Raw genomic sequence first — 15,087 nt, 5'->3', positions numbered from 1 at the left:
GCTTCTTAATACTGTCTTCACAGTACGCTTTCCGCCTAGGTTCACATTGGAGCGATTTGGCAAATCGGCAGCAATAGCACCATCCGAATTAGTGCATCTTTGCGGTGCCACACCGATTCCCAAAAGTAGTTTCTGTACTACTTTTGGTGATTTCAGGGTGCTGTTTCCATAGACATCTATGGTGCTGCCTGCACAGATGTCTCTGATATCACCCACGAAGTCGGATCTGAAATGCGAGAATGAAATTGTGCGAGTTCAGCTGATTTTGCACGATTTCATTTTCACTGTCAGTGTGACCTTGGGCTAAATGTCTCTGACTGCGATCTCACCTACAGGAAGTTGCAACCAGGTGTCGGAGCATGGAAGACGGCTGCTGCTCGTGAACCCCGAAGCAGCGTTCGTTTACCGAAGCAAATATTTGTGAAGTTTTTTGTTCGTGAACGGAGGTATTGCTGTATAGACGTGTATGGGTTTTTTTTTTTTTAAAGCTGCCTAAAAGCTTGGTGAGCCACATATAAATGGCCCATTTGACCTTTCTTTAGTTAGTCACTGCTACATGGTAAGCATACATCTGACTCCTTTTTGGTAGTGGTCTGCCCCAAGAGGGGAAGGCTTTGGCTTATCGCATTTGTTTCAAGGAATAAATAATAATTTGGGACTTTATTTTTGACTTAAAACTGATTGCACATGGATGTTTCTTTTTACAATGGTTAAGTCTCTGCCAGGTGCAGGGGTAAGGGCATCCTTTTGGTAGCCATATATAAAATTTTTACATTTTATTTATACAAAAATTGGTTAAAAAAAAAAAAACATATCTCCATAGACCTAAAACAAACAATGCTTGCAATAACCTATTTCTTGTGTTGGTATTGCCGGGAGTAAAGTATCCTTGGTGAGTCCTAAGGCTATTGGATGTAATTAGTTCTTGACGTACAACAAATCCTCTAGTCTACATGTTTTGCGGTAATGACTGCTTCTTCAGGAGAAAATTTTTTTTGACTCAAAAAGGATTTTATTGATAATATGCAAAATGTTTACAAGCTGTACGGTCATATATTCTTTTTCACAAGTAGTCTTATATCCACCAAACAATGACATTTAACATATGAAATGGTCATTTACACCATATATAAACATATACCATGGGGGCCATATAGACGGGCCATATAGAGCTAGCAACAGTAAGTACCCCAGGCAGTGCTCCACCCAGCCCCTAACTTTTATGATAGCAGACGATCCATAATGAGATCATCCGGAGCTAAACCAGGGACATTCAACCAAGGTGCCCATGTTTTTTCATACTCCCCCTGTGTTGGTATATATATTTTTCTCCAATTTAATAGTGTCGCCCATTTTGTTCAACCATTCCCTCACCCCAGGGCAGGCATGGCCAAAGTCCTGCCCATGTTCCGGTTTGATGTGGCCCCCACTAGGAATTTGCATATATACACATCTGTGGCCTGCCAAGTATTTCCATCTGTGGCCCTAAAAAGCTTGAGCGTGTTATGGTTTTTTTATGCTGTTAATATATCTATCTTCTTTAGCCTGACAAATCCTGAGCGCCGCGCTCATTTTTAGAAGTCTATGCGCTAGAGCCGCTATGAAGCTGACAGCGCGAAGAGCTAATCACAGGCACTGTGACTATTCCTGATCTCTGCATCTGCGGACTGCAGATGCAGAGATTGGGGAAATGTTACAGTGCCTGTGATTGGCGGTGGCGCTGCGCACTGTCCCCTCCTTTGCGGGCTCGAGCACATAGACTTGTGAACAAGTCCCAGCTCCTACTAAGAATGAGTGCGGCGCTCGGGGATTTGTCAGGCTAAAGAAGATATATTAACAGCAAAAAAGAAAAAAAATAACACGCTCGAGCTTTGGGGGCCACCGATAGATATACTTGAGGGGCCACAAACCGGAACGTGCTTCCTTTCCTACAGAGACAGCCATTGCCCAAAGTACTCATTAGTGCGGGACACTCACTTCCAGAGACTCTCCACTCTCATCCCAGTCTTCAATTCTATAGAAGAGAAGAGGAAACTCCAATTTCTACTGGGTGAAGAGGAGCCAACGGTAATAATAGCTGCCCAATATGTGACAGAGTGTCATCGACCGAGAGGGTCATGAAAAACTGAGGACTTAAAAATCCTTTACACGGACTAATGCCCATTCCCCCTTTTTTTTTTCTTATAGAAACTCAACTTCTTTGGCAATGCTAACATGTATGTACTGTATGTAGTCCTGCCAATAAAGCTTATTTGAATTTAAAAAAAAATTTGAGATGGATAGAGAGGGGGAGAGATAGAGGTAGATAGAGAGAGCGAGAGAGATATTTTTATTTATATATACACACACACACACACACACACACACACACACCCCCACCCCCACCACTTGCTGCCTGGCCTATAGCAGGTTGACGGCCGGGCGGTGGTTCAGTTATCCTGACTGGGCGTCATATGATGTCCAGCAGGATAACAGCCGACGTGCGCATCGTGACAATCGGTGGAGCGGTGTCAGTTTGACACCGCTTTACCACATGATCAGCCGTGTCCAATTTTGGCTGATCACGATGTCAATAGGAAAAGCCGTTGATGGGCTTTTCCCTCACTCCCGTCTGGACGTGAGTAGAGGAGAGCCGATCGTTGGCTCTCCTGGCGGGGGGGGTCTGCGCTGATTTTTTTTTTTTTTTTTTTTTGCGTAGCCCCCCCCCCTCGGATCCCACACTAGAATACCAGGGAAGCCGCCAGGACCACCAGGGAAGGGGGCAACGTGGATGGCCAGGTATGTACCCCATGGCCATCCACATGTGCAATTGCCCAATCAGTGCTCACAAATGGGCACTAACTGGCACCATTATATATCAGTGATGCCCAGCAATGCCACCTATCAGTGCCCGTCATTGAAGAAGAAAACGTACTTATTTACAAAATTTTTTAACAGAAACAAAGAAAAAATTTTTTTTTTCAAATTTTTGGTCTTTTTTTTTATTTGTTGCGCAAAAAATAAAAACCACAGAGGTGATCAAATACCAAAAGAAAGCTATATTTGTGGGAACAAAGTGATAAAAAATTTGTTTGAGTACAGTGTTGTATGACCGCGCAATTGTTATTCAAATTGCGACAGCACTGAAAGCTGAAAATTGGCCTGGGCAGGAAGGTGTCTAATTGCCTGGTATTAAACATAACACGCCTTAGCTCATCATTACCCTGAGCGGAGAAGAGAAGATATATATAATCTCATCATATATTGTCATCAATGTTATGAAATGAATAGTATGCCGTTTGCAATAAACTTTGCATAAAATATTTAATTTGCATTTGAAAGTGAAAGTGTGGCTAGGCAGGTTAATTTGGATACAGCACCTCATCCCAAATTACATAAATAGTAAGTCAAGTAAAGAGGACAAGGGATTATCGCGGTGCCAAGGAAAGCAAAAAAAATATAGAAAAGTAGAGTAGCAAGTGTAAAAAAATATACAAAAATACTTTATTTCACAAAATTCAAGATTCAATACATACAAAGAACAATAAAATCATTAGCTGAGATTCACATATATATACGATACATGGCAAAGGTTGCAGTAGGGTGGGCTAAGAGTGGAGGGCCTTTGAAGCGAGAGCTCAATATCCTACATGTTTCGCCAAAGCATTGGCTTCCTCAGGGAATAATGAGAGCTAGTTTGCATAAAATATTTAATTTGCATTTGAAAGTGAAAGTGTGGCTAGGCAGGTTAATTTGGATACAGCACCTCATCCCAAATTACATAAATAGTAAGTCAAGTAAAGAGGACAAGGGATTATCGCGGTGCCAAGGAAAGCAAAAAAAGGTTGCAGTAGGGTGGGCTAAGAGTGGAGGGCCTTCGAAGCGAGAGCTCAATATCCTACATGTTTCGCCAAAGCATTGGCTTCCTCAGGGAATAATGAGAGCTAGTTTGGGTATATAAGCATCTATACATGGAAATACAAAAAACATCATGTAAACAAACAAAAAAATGAGCAAAAATATATAACCGTATAGAGATAAACTGGTATAAAAGCTGACAATGCATTGAGGAATGTGGCTGAACTATTCCGCAAGTGGAAGCCTATATCAGAGCCCCAGAAGCAAGATCATACCTGAAGGCCAGACACCCAACGGAGGCCCAATCAAGGAATCCTAGTCGCGGAGCGAGGAACTGCACCGTATCTATGTCTGCAGGGGGCATACAAAAGACCTGGCGGTTAGGTATATGGTGGATTAGGAGAATGTAGTGGCTATGCAAACTAGAAATGTGTGTGAAACACACAATAATCCAGGGTATGTATGGGGTCAACGACCATATAATAATTATATAGGGCAAATGGGCCTCAAAAAGACTTATGTTTTTTTAAAAAACAAGTGGTTTGATAAATCCAAATCGCCTGCGGAGAGATTAAGAGACCAGCAAGGCTGACTGACAAATTGATGGATGTTGATCTGAAAAAATAAACATGAAATAAGGGGAGGTGGAAAATGGAATATATAACCTGAGAGAGAAACGAAGTTTCTCTGGAGGGGTAGGAATAATGATAAAGAGAGGGCTTACCCTGTAGGTGCTTTAAAAGGCATAAAGCTGAGCGGATTCACTGCTCATATGGTATATGAGAAGTGATGGATGAGACCTTATCAAGGGCAAGGAATCCTAGGAGAGGATGAATGAGAGCCAAGTTAAGCTTGAAGAAAGGAATCATTCGGGGTGCTGGAAAGTGAAAAACAAAAAGCAGTAGAATTACCTTGCTGGTGTATGTAGGCACGTACAGGCATTTGGTAGTGTCCAGCTGGCTATGTGGACATGCCGGCTTAAATATCCCCCCCACACCGGATCAAAGGGATGATCAGGTGTGCGGACACTGAGTAGAGGCGTCGGCGCATGCGCACTCAGCAGCTCAACGAGGACCACAAGGTCCCAGATGTACCGCGGGCGCAAGCTCCAGACAACCAGGTCCCATTGGCCAATGGAAGGAGGGAGGCGCCGTTGGAGAGGATCCAGCAGCGCAGCCACAGTGCTCCCGTGGCAGTGTGGAATGCTATGGGGCTGGATGGAGCTGACGGTGCGCCGATGCCTGGGGCAGACAATGAATTGTACTGCCCTGGGCGTCCGTACAGACAACAACAATGTCAGCCCCCCCCCACAGCAGGGGATCAGTGTCAGACCCCCCCGGGGGAGAGAGGAAGTCAGGGATGGCGAGATCCGGGGATGAAGGTCCCCACCCGGGAAAAGGAAACATGGGGAGAGGTGCAGGGAAGAGGGGATGGGTACCCGATCCACCCCAAACCACCCCATAAGTTTATGGGGGCGGCGGGGATGTCCCTGCACATCTGCCCACGTATTTCAGCCACAAAGTCCACAAGATGCATATAGAATACCATGGTCCCAGTGTGAACATAATTTAGCAGGACAAATATGGGATGTATCGATGAATTTGTTCATATATGCCACAAGCAAGAAAGCCACAGAGGAGAATAAGTATTGATTGTACAGCATGGCAAAATGCAAATCAATGTTACATTAAATAAAAATAGCATATATTAGTGTACAGTATACCGATGATTATTTCATAAAAATAATCATTATTTCAGATTATTTCATAATGAGTATATCATTAAAGACATGACTACGACTGTATAGGTCAGACACAATATTGTACCATGACGGAGAGAGGGGAGAGGGGGAGGACAAGGAGATGGGAAAGGGAACCGGAAATGGGGTGCATAGGGAGGAGAAATGAGGACCATGTAAATGCAAATAAGTAAGCATACCTAAACAGAGATAGTTCTAAGGTAAGGAGTGTCTCATATCACAGAAAAGGTTTGAAACTAATATGTTCGTTAAGTCCAGGGTGTTTTGTGGCCTGTAGAATATGGATCCATTTGGTCTCCAACTGTAGTAGTCTGTTATCAATGCTCCCGCCTCTAGGGTGTGAGGGAACATGCTCGAGTGCAGAGAATTGTATAACGTGGGGGTCAAAGTTATGTTGGATGCCAATATGCCTATTTATGGCCGTGGTGGTAGTTTTTTTGAATAACGGTTTAATGTGGTCTCGAATGCGAACCTGGAAGGGTCGCTTGGTCTTACCGATGTAGTACGAGCCACATCGGCATTGGGCCAAGTAAACGACTCCCACGGTAGTGCAAGTAACTCGGTGTCTGATGCTGTGGGTAAGTCCGTTGGGAAGAGCGACTACCTTGGAATTAGTGACAAAATTACATACATCACATTTTCCGCACTGGTATGTTCCAGTGGTTGTGGAAACATGTGATGTGTCAATCGAGTGGTGACTATTAGTCGATCACGAAGTGAGGGGGATCTGCGGTAGGTAATGTCGGGATGGACTTTAACATATTTAGAAATTGTGGGATCCGCTGTTAACAGAGGCCAAAATTGGTTTAGGATCTGTCTAATTTGAGTATGTTGTCTTGAATATTGCGTGATTAGACGCACAGGCTGCCTAGTGTCTGAAGATTTATCTAGTTTTTTGGCCTTGTTAAAGGCTTTTTTTAAAAGGGAGTGGCTGTAACCTCTTTCTATGAGTCTGTTGTATAGTTCCTGTGAGGCTTGAAAAAAATCTTTATCAAGGGTGCAGTTTCTTTTCAGTCTAAGATACTGGCTAAAGGGGATGCTTTTGAGGAGGGGCTTGGGATGGGCACTGCTAGCGTGCAGAATTGTGTTACCCGAAGAGGGTTTACGATAAAGGGCTGTGTGTATCTGACCATTAATTTGCATTTAATTGTAAGGCCTCATGCCCACGAGACGCCGGAGCAAACTCTGCTGAACACGTTTTTAAAAGCTGAAACTGGCGTTTGGAAACGCCCGTTTTGCCAACGTTTTAACGCGTTTGCATCTAGAAGCGTCTGCAGAACAGAGAATGACATTTTGGGGCCCAGTATCTCGGGGCCACTTGGTGCTAGGAACCCCAAATGTGGTGTGCTTACACAGTGGAACTAGCACTACAACATATCTAGATTTGGGGTTCCTAGCACCAAGTGGCCCCGAGGTATGGAAAAGTCAGGTCGTAAAATGTCAAGCACTTCAGCAGTGAATATTTTGTGACCCGACTTTGGGGCCCCATATCTAGGGGCCACTTTGTGCTAGGAACCCCAAATTTGGATATGTCATAGTGTTAGCACACCAAATTTGGGGTTCCTAGCACCAAGTGGCCCTGAGATATGGGGCCCCAAATTCGAGTCGCAAAATGTCAAACACTTTTGCAGCAGAGAATATTTTGTGACCCGACTTTGGGGCCCCATATCTCAGGGCCACTTGGTGTTAAGAATCCCAAATTTGGATATGTTATAATGCTAGGCCCCAATGTCAGGTCGTAAAATGTTCCTTTAAAAACACTTATAAACGTAAACGCCGCGTTTGGCGTCTGAAACGTGGAAAGCTTTGGCGTCTGAACCCATTTTTTTGCTTCTGGAAAAACGAGGTTAAACGCAACTGCCTAAAAACGAGACTGTGTACATGGACACATAGGATAACTTTGAATGGGTTTAGGGGCAGTTGAAAAAAGTGTCCAACTGCCTCTGAACGTGAGTTTAACAGCGTCTCGTGTGCATGAGGCCTAATGGTTCAAAAAAAGTCAGAGAAAATGGTTGGCCCTCATGCATGTTCACTTCATGAAATCTGTCCCTCTTTGAAAAAAGTTTGGACACCCCTGCCCCAGGGTGTTCTTCCGATTTACAGTGCCTCAGTATAAGTTTCCTGGCCTGGAAGAGGGCTCTAGTTATGGCCATCTTAGAGGGCTCCTCCGGGACATCATCCATGATACCCAACAAGCACAGTTTAGGGTGTGCCTTCAGCTGAACCTGAAAGACTCTGTTAATTGTATCCATCACATCCCTCCAGTAGATATGCAGTTTAGGGCATCTCCACAGCAATGTGGATCCTGTCTCCATGATCTCTCTTGCATCTCGTACAGGAGGAATCACTCTGCACCCCCATTCTCGCCAACCTAGCTGATGTGTAGTGCACTTGGAGTAGAATGTACAGTTGGGACATCCTTTGGGCCACGTGAAGGGAGCACCTAGGGACAGCCGATAACGCCTTCTCCCATTGGTCTTCCTCGAAGGTGTCTACATCCCTCTCCCACTTAGATATGAGCCCCGAAGTATCGTCAGGGAGAACTTTAGTAAGGAGCATGGAGTAGCTGCATGATATGAACCCCTTATATGTGGATACTTCTCTCTTATAATTAAATATGGGTGTGGGATTCTGGATTCAGGCATCCCCAATCGACTGTACCCTCACTGTGTGTTGGAGCTGGAAATAGTAAAATCCCATGTAGGTTAAATTCAGCCTGTAGTGCGGTAAAATAACGCAATTTTCCATCTCTAAATATGTGTGTCATGTGTAATTCTGTATTGCTGCCATCTCTTGCTGTATTGTAGTTTTAGCAGTTCCAAGTAACGGTTGTTCCCCCAGATGGGGCTATACTTAGTGAAGCCCTCCACCTGCTGTATTGTTATAACTTTGGTCCACACTTTTTACATCAGGTTGTAAGTAGGGAATAGTTTATTTGACTTGGCAAACCTCAGCGCCTCCAGTCCCTCCTTCACCTCCCCACCTGTTCCTGCCTTAAGTAGGTGTACTACAGGGTCTATCAAATTAAGCACTAGAGTCTCAGGGGGGCTCAGGACCCTAGCTATATGTTGGAGTTGGGAGGCCATATAGTACAGCCATGGATTAGGGAGAGCAAGCCCTCCCTCCTCCTTTGGACGTTGTAGCTGTTCTAGTTTAACCCTTGCTGTGGAATTCAGCCAAATAAGTGACCTAAAAATGGAATTAATGACCCTGAACTGTTTAAGAGGAACAACCATGGGGGCATTATGAAGTATATATAGGAGCTGTGGCATTAAGATCATTTTGATCTAATTTATTCTACCCACGGGGGGGGGGACATCTTCAGCTTCGACCATACCTTCACTCGATCTCTGCAACGATTCAATAGGGGGGACAGATTCAATCTAATATAGTTCAGGGGGTTAGGCGTGATCTGTACTCCCAAATACCTGAATTCCTTGGACACTGGGATATCCAATAGAATTGATTCCTGAGAACCAGGAATGTTGTCTAGTAGCATAAGAGAGGACTTGGTCCAATTAATTACCAATCCCGAATAGTGGCCAAACGTGCGAATCACCGCCATAGCCTCCTGCAGGGATGTGGTCGTATCGCCCAATTGTAGCATGGTGTCATCTGCATATAACATGCATTTTTCTTGGCACTGTCCATACTGCAAGCCCCTGATATTTGCGTTGGCATGTATTGAAGCGGCCAGCGGTTCGATAGCTAGAGTGCACAGTAAGGGTGATAAGGGGCAATCCTGCCTGGTGCCCCTAAAAAGATTGAAATATTCAGACACCCTCCCAGATTCCTGGATGGCAACCTTCGGGGAGCTATACAGAAGTTGGACCCATGCTATATGGTTTGTGCTCATAAGTAGGACCATTCGATGCTATCGAAGGCCTTGTGGGCGTCAAGAGATATCAATGCCCTGTCACCCATATTATCAGAAATAGATTGTAGATTGATAAATAATCAGTGTAGGTTAATAGCCGTGGATTTTTGGGGCATGAACCCTGCCTGGTCCGAGTGAATTATGGATGAAATGGCTTTGTTCAGTCTCAAAGCTAACACCTTGGTCAATATTTTCACGCCTGACTGTAGAAGAGATATTGGCCTGTAAGAGCCTGGGTCTAAGGAATCTTTGCCAGGTTTCAAAAGTAGAACTACCTTAGACAGAGGAAGAGATCTGGTCGTTTTAGCTGCATTAAATACTCCCAGTAGCCTAGGTAGTACATGTTCCCCATAGTTCTTGTATACCTCTATAGGTATGCCATCTTCTCCTGGTGCCTTGGAGTTAGGGAACATAGCGGTCGCTGTTTGAAGCTCCTCCAAAGTCAGAGAAGCCTCAAGAAATTGACGGTCTTTATCTGACAGTGTGGGCAATTCTATTGCATGAATAGTTCCAAACTGTCTGAACCTTTGAGTGCAACTGCACTCTATCTTTGCCATGTACAACCCGATAGGTACTGGCCTCAAACATGATCACAAACTGGTGTAAGGCCCCGGTCGCAGAAGCAATCCCAAGGGCTCCCAGGATCAAATAAACTGTGAGGGATTGTGCAACAGGCACAACTGTAGGACAACAGGTCCCGGACTCCGCTGGTCTCACAACCACCAGTCGGAGAGTCTCTTCAGGTAAAGCAAAATGCATTTAGCACTTACCTTTTTCTTTGTCGTGGCTTCATGCTTTCTCTCTGTGGGGGGACAGAGAGCAATAAATCAGCTCTTGTTCCCGGCATAGCTGAGATTCCTTGTGCCTATATGTGACAGAGGATACAAACAGGGCAGGTTTTAAACAAATGTGCCTTCCAGGCTTCAGTGGGGTAGAAGGCCCTGAAAACTTGGGATAATTCAATCATCTTCAGCCGCCATCCTTCTGGCCGGGTGAAAAGCATTTTCATTTATATCCAAGCAGGCTGACGCATCTGCCGAAGAAATGGGCCTGGCCTCTCGCTGTAATACGGAGTCATGCGGGTATAGCATAGCGTAAGGTGCCTGTAACTTTTGTAGCCACTTCTTAACCTACGTAAACCAGGCTCTCCTCTTCTGTACATCCGAGGAAAAGTCAGGGTAAAAGGAAACACGTGCCCCATTGAACCGTACATCTTGCTTCTCTCTGGCCAGGCGTAAAATGATTTCTCTATCCCTGTAGTGTAGTAGACGGGCAAGGATAGGGCATGGGGGATGACCCGGGGGGAAGGGTTCTCAATGGAACCCTGTGGGCTCTCTCAACAGCATAAAGGGGTGTGAACGCTTCTTTCCCAAACACCTCCGGCATCCATTTTTCAATGAACTCGGGGTCTCTACCCTCAGTCTTCTCAGCGAGACCCACTATTCTCATGTTATTCCTTCTCATTCTGTTCTCAAGGTCATCTGCACGTTGGTTCACAGCAGCAACTATTCTGGATTTATGTTGTGAGTCTCTTATCAGAGGATTTGCCAATGCGGCTGTCCCCAAGAGTGGCCCAAAGTCTCAGTTGGTGGTTACGAACCCAGAATTTGCTGAAGGGAAAATCCTTCAGACCAATTATCTGGAAAGTAGTAACAACAGATGCCAGCCTTTCAGGATGGGGAGCAGTACTAGAGAAGACAACTGTCCAAGGACAGAGGTCAAGAACCGAAAGAGCCTCGCCCATCAGCATCCTAGAGATTCGGGTAGTGTGTCTGGCTCTAAAAACCTGTACTTCCAGGTTAAAGAATTGTCCTGTCAGGATCCAATCCGACAATGCCACGGTTTTGGCTTTTATCAGTCACCAAGGGGGCACCAAGAGTCTCTCAGCTCAGAGAGAGGTGAAGCATGTTCTAGGCAGTCTTCATCCCAGGAGTAGAGAATTGGCAGTTTGAGTACTTAAGTCGCCAGCAGTTATTCCCAGTAGAATGGTCTCTTCACCCCAACATTTTTCGGGCTCTCTGGCAAAGATGGGGGACTCCGGACGTAGATCTTCTAGCGTCCAGGTTCAACATGAAGTTAGTCAACTTTGTGTCCAGGACAAGGGATCCACTCGCATGCGGAAAGGATGCGTTGGTGACCCAGTGGGATCAGTTCTCACTGATCTATGCATTCCCCCCTATTCATTTGCTGCCACAACTTCTTTGCAGGATCAAGCTAGAAAGAAGGCCGGTAATTCTGATAGCACCAGCCTGGCCCAGAAGGTCATGGTACACAGAAATTGTAAAGATGGCAGTGGAGGGTCCATGGTCCCTCCCACTAAGGCCAGACCTGATCTCACAGGGGCCGATATTCCATCCTACCTTACGGTCTCTAAATTTAACGGCTTGGCTATTGAAACCCACATTCTGAAGAAATGTGGGCTTTCTGGGTCAGTTATTTCTACTTTGATTAACCACTTGACATCCGGCCGTAGCTGAATGACGGCTACAGCGCGGATCTCACTTCCCGGGAGGCCGTCATATCACTGCCTCCCCTTTCCTCGCTCCCTGTGCGTGCTCACATATGAGATCATCTCTCATTGCCGGCTCTCTCTCCTCACACAGAGATAGCGTGTGGGGAGAGAGAGAATCTGTCAGCGATCTGTGAGTTTTTGTGAGTAAAAAAACATTTACAGTGCCCACCTGTACAAATCGGTGCCCACCTGTCTGCCCAGCGGTGATCAGTTTCCATCTGCACATCTTCACAATCAGTGCCCACCTATGCCACCTCATCAGTGCCCACCTGTGCCAATCAGTGCCCATCTGTGCAATCAATCAGTGCACATCTGTGCCGCCTCATCAGTGCCCATCTGTGCCGCCTCATCAGTGCCCAGCTGTGCCACCTCATCAGTGCACATCTGTTCCGCCTCAGTGCCCACCTGTGCCACCTCATCAGTGCCCACCTGTGCCATCTCATCAGTGCGCACCTGTGCCACCTCATCAGTGCCCACCTGTGCCACTTCAGTGCCCACCTGTGCCGCCTCATCAGTGCACATCTGTTCCACATCATCAGTGCACATCTGTTCCACCTCATTAGTGCCCACCTGTGCCGCCTCATCAGTGCCCACCTGTGCCACCTCATCAGTGCCCACCTGTGCCACCTCATCAGTTCACATCTGTGCCACCTCATCAGTGCACATCTGTGCTCATCAGTGCACCTCATCAGTGCCCATCAGTGCAGGCTTAGCAACCATGTCCAAAAGATGTTTTTCCCCCGAGGAGGCGTACCAAATACTGTCCCAGGCCGACGAGAGCAACAGGGAGCTCTCTTTTTCGGATTCCCTTTTAGACTCCGATTCTGAGTCAGACATAAATTATGAGCCAGTCCTCAGTAGTGGAACACTGAGTGACTCAGAGGAGGAAGATATTCGGCCTGCCAAATGAAGGAGTTCTGTTGAGGAGGTAGTGCCATCCACCAGCACCGCAGTGCCATTCACCAGCACCGCAGTACCTCGGCAAGAAAGGCCAAGGACCCATGCCAGCCTTCCCTATGCCCTGCAGAACCCCTTGTGGCTTCCTCCTAATTCAGGAGAAGCCAACATTCCCCCTTTCACTGCCCAGCCAGGAGTCCAGGTGGACACAGAGAATTTTTCCCCAATACATTTTTTTGATTTCATTTTTACCGATTACATGCTATCAAATATTGTGGCCCAGTGCAACTTTTATGCACAGCAATTTATTTTAAATAATCCATTGTCCTACTATGCCGAACCCTACGAGTGGAGAGACCTAACGGTGGAGGAGTTGAAGGTTTTTTTAGGCTTCACATTTAATATGGGACTCACCAAAAAAACACTTTGATGTCCTATTGGTCAACTCACCCCATCCACCACATGCCAGTATTCTCCAAGGTAATGCCCAGAAACAGATACCTCATGATAATGAGGTTCCTTCATTTCAATGACAATACCCAGTGCCCTCCCTGAAATGACCCAAACTATGACAGGCTTTTCAAAATTCGGTCACTTCTAAATTATTTTTCTGAAGTATTCCCCCAGCTGTTTACCCCGGACCAAAACATATGTGTGGATGAGTCCCTTGTTAAGTTTAGTGGCAGGCTTAAAATAAAACAATTTATTCCCAGTAAAAGGGCCCGCTATGGGGTGAAGGTATACAAATTATGTGACCGAGTCACAGGGTACATATATGCCTTCAAAGTGTACGAAGGGAAGGACACCCAGCTGCTACCCCCTAATTGCCCAGACTACATGGGATCAAGTGGGAAAATTGTTTGGGACCTCATATACCCCCTACTGGAGAAAGGCTACAATTTATACGTAGACAACTTCTACACATCTCTGCCCCTGTTCCACAACCTTCACCGGAAGAAGACGCCAGCATGTTGTACCGTAAAAAAGGACCGGAAGGGCTTTCCTCAAAGTCTTGTCAATAAGAAATTGAGAAAAGGAAAAACGGCAAGTCTACGAAACAACGAGATTTTGGCAGTGAAGTGGAGGGACAAAAGGGATGTCTACATGTTGTCTTCAATCCACAATGATACCTTCGTGGAAATCCCCAGAAGGAATGGCCCCATACAAAAACCTAAATTCATCTATGATTATTATTTGTTTATGGGGGGAGTCGACTTCAATGACCAGATGCTGGAACAATACCTTGCCACAAGACGGACATACCATTGGTATAAAAAAGTTGCAATTTATTTTTTTCAATTGGCCATATACAATTCATATGTAATTTACCGCAACTCCACCCAAAACCCCAAACGCTTCCTTGGCTACCAGGAGGAAGTTTTCACTGCCCTTATATTCCCCAACGGCACACCAGAAAATATACGATCAGATGTTCTTAGTCGACTCTCCGTACGCCACTTTCCCGATAAAATCCCTCCCAAACCAACAGGCCGACGTAAAAAAAAAAAAAAGGTGTGTACCAGAGCAGGATTCAGAAGAGACGCATCTTTTTATTGTGCACAATGTCCTTCTGAACCAGGCCTCTGCGTAGGTGAATGTTTTCGCCGTTACCATACTTCAGTAAATTATTAGTGAAGTATGGTAAACGTAAGCCTCAGTTCCTGCAATTTACCCTCACACCCCTTATGCCACTGCCTGCTCTGTAACTGACCCTGGCTTGTTATTTGACCACGCTTCTGTCTGCCGATTCTGTACATACATCTGCCTGATCTGGAACTGACCTTGGACTGTTTGACCATGTTTTTTGCCTGCCTCATGGACTGATTTTGTACCCTACTACTGGACTAGTGGGATTCAACACAGGGGTCTCACATATGTGAGGGCCTCCAGAATTGTTTTTCTGGATGAAGAAAACATTTTTTTTTGTTTTCTCAATCCTAGATTAGGGTCTGGAGACTCAGAGGCTTCAAAGAGATTTGGGTGGGAGAAGCCTCTACCCCTGTCCCCATTCTGTCCTGAAACGAGGCCCTATTTCTGCCTGTAGGACTTACTGCCGTCATGCCTCTGCCTGTCACACTGACCACACAACATGGACCTGCCTACTACCAGGACCAATATTTTTGGCACTGCTGACAATATCTCTGCCTGCACTGACCCTGGACTTTATATGGACAGTAACCCTGCCTGCTGCCTGGACAATTGTGT

This window comes from Aquarana catesbeiana, linkage group LG11 (assembly GCF_042186555.1).
Source record: "Aquarana catesbeiana isolate 2022-GZ linkage group LG11, ASM4218655v1, whole genome shotgun sequence".
NCBI lineage: Eukaryota > Metazoa > Chordata > Amphibia > Anura > Ranidae > Aquarana > Aquarana catesbeiana.
This window is presented reverse-complemented; position numbering follows the sequence as displayed.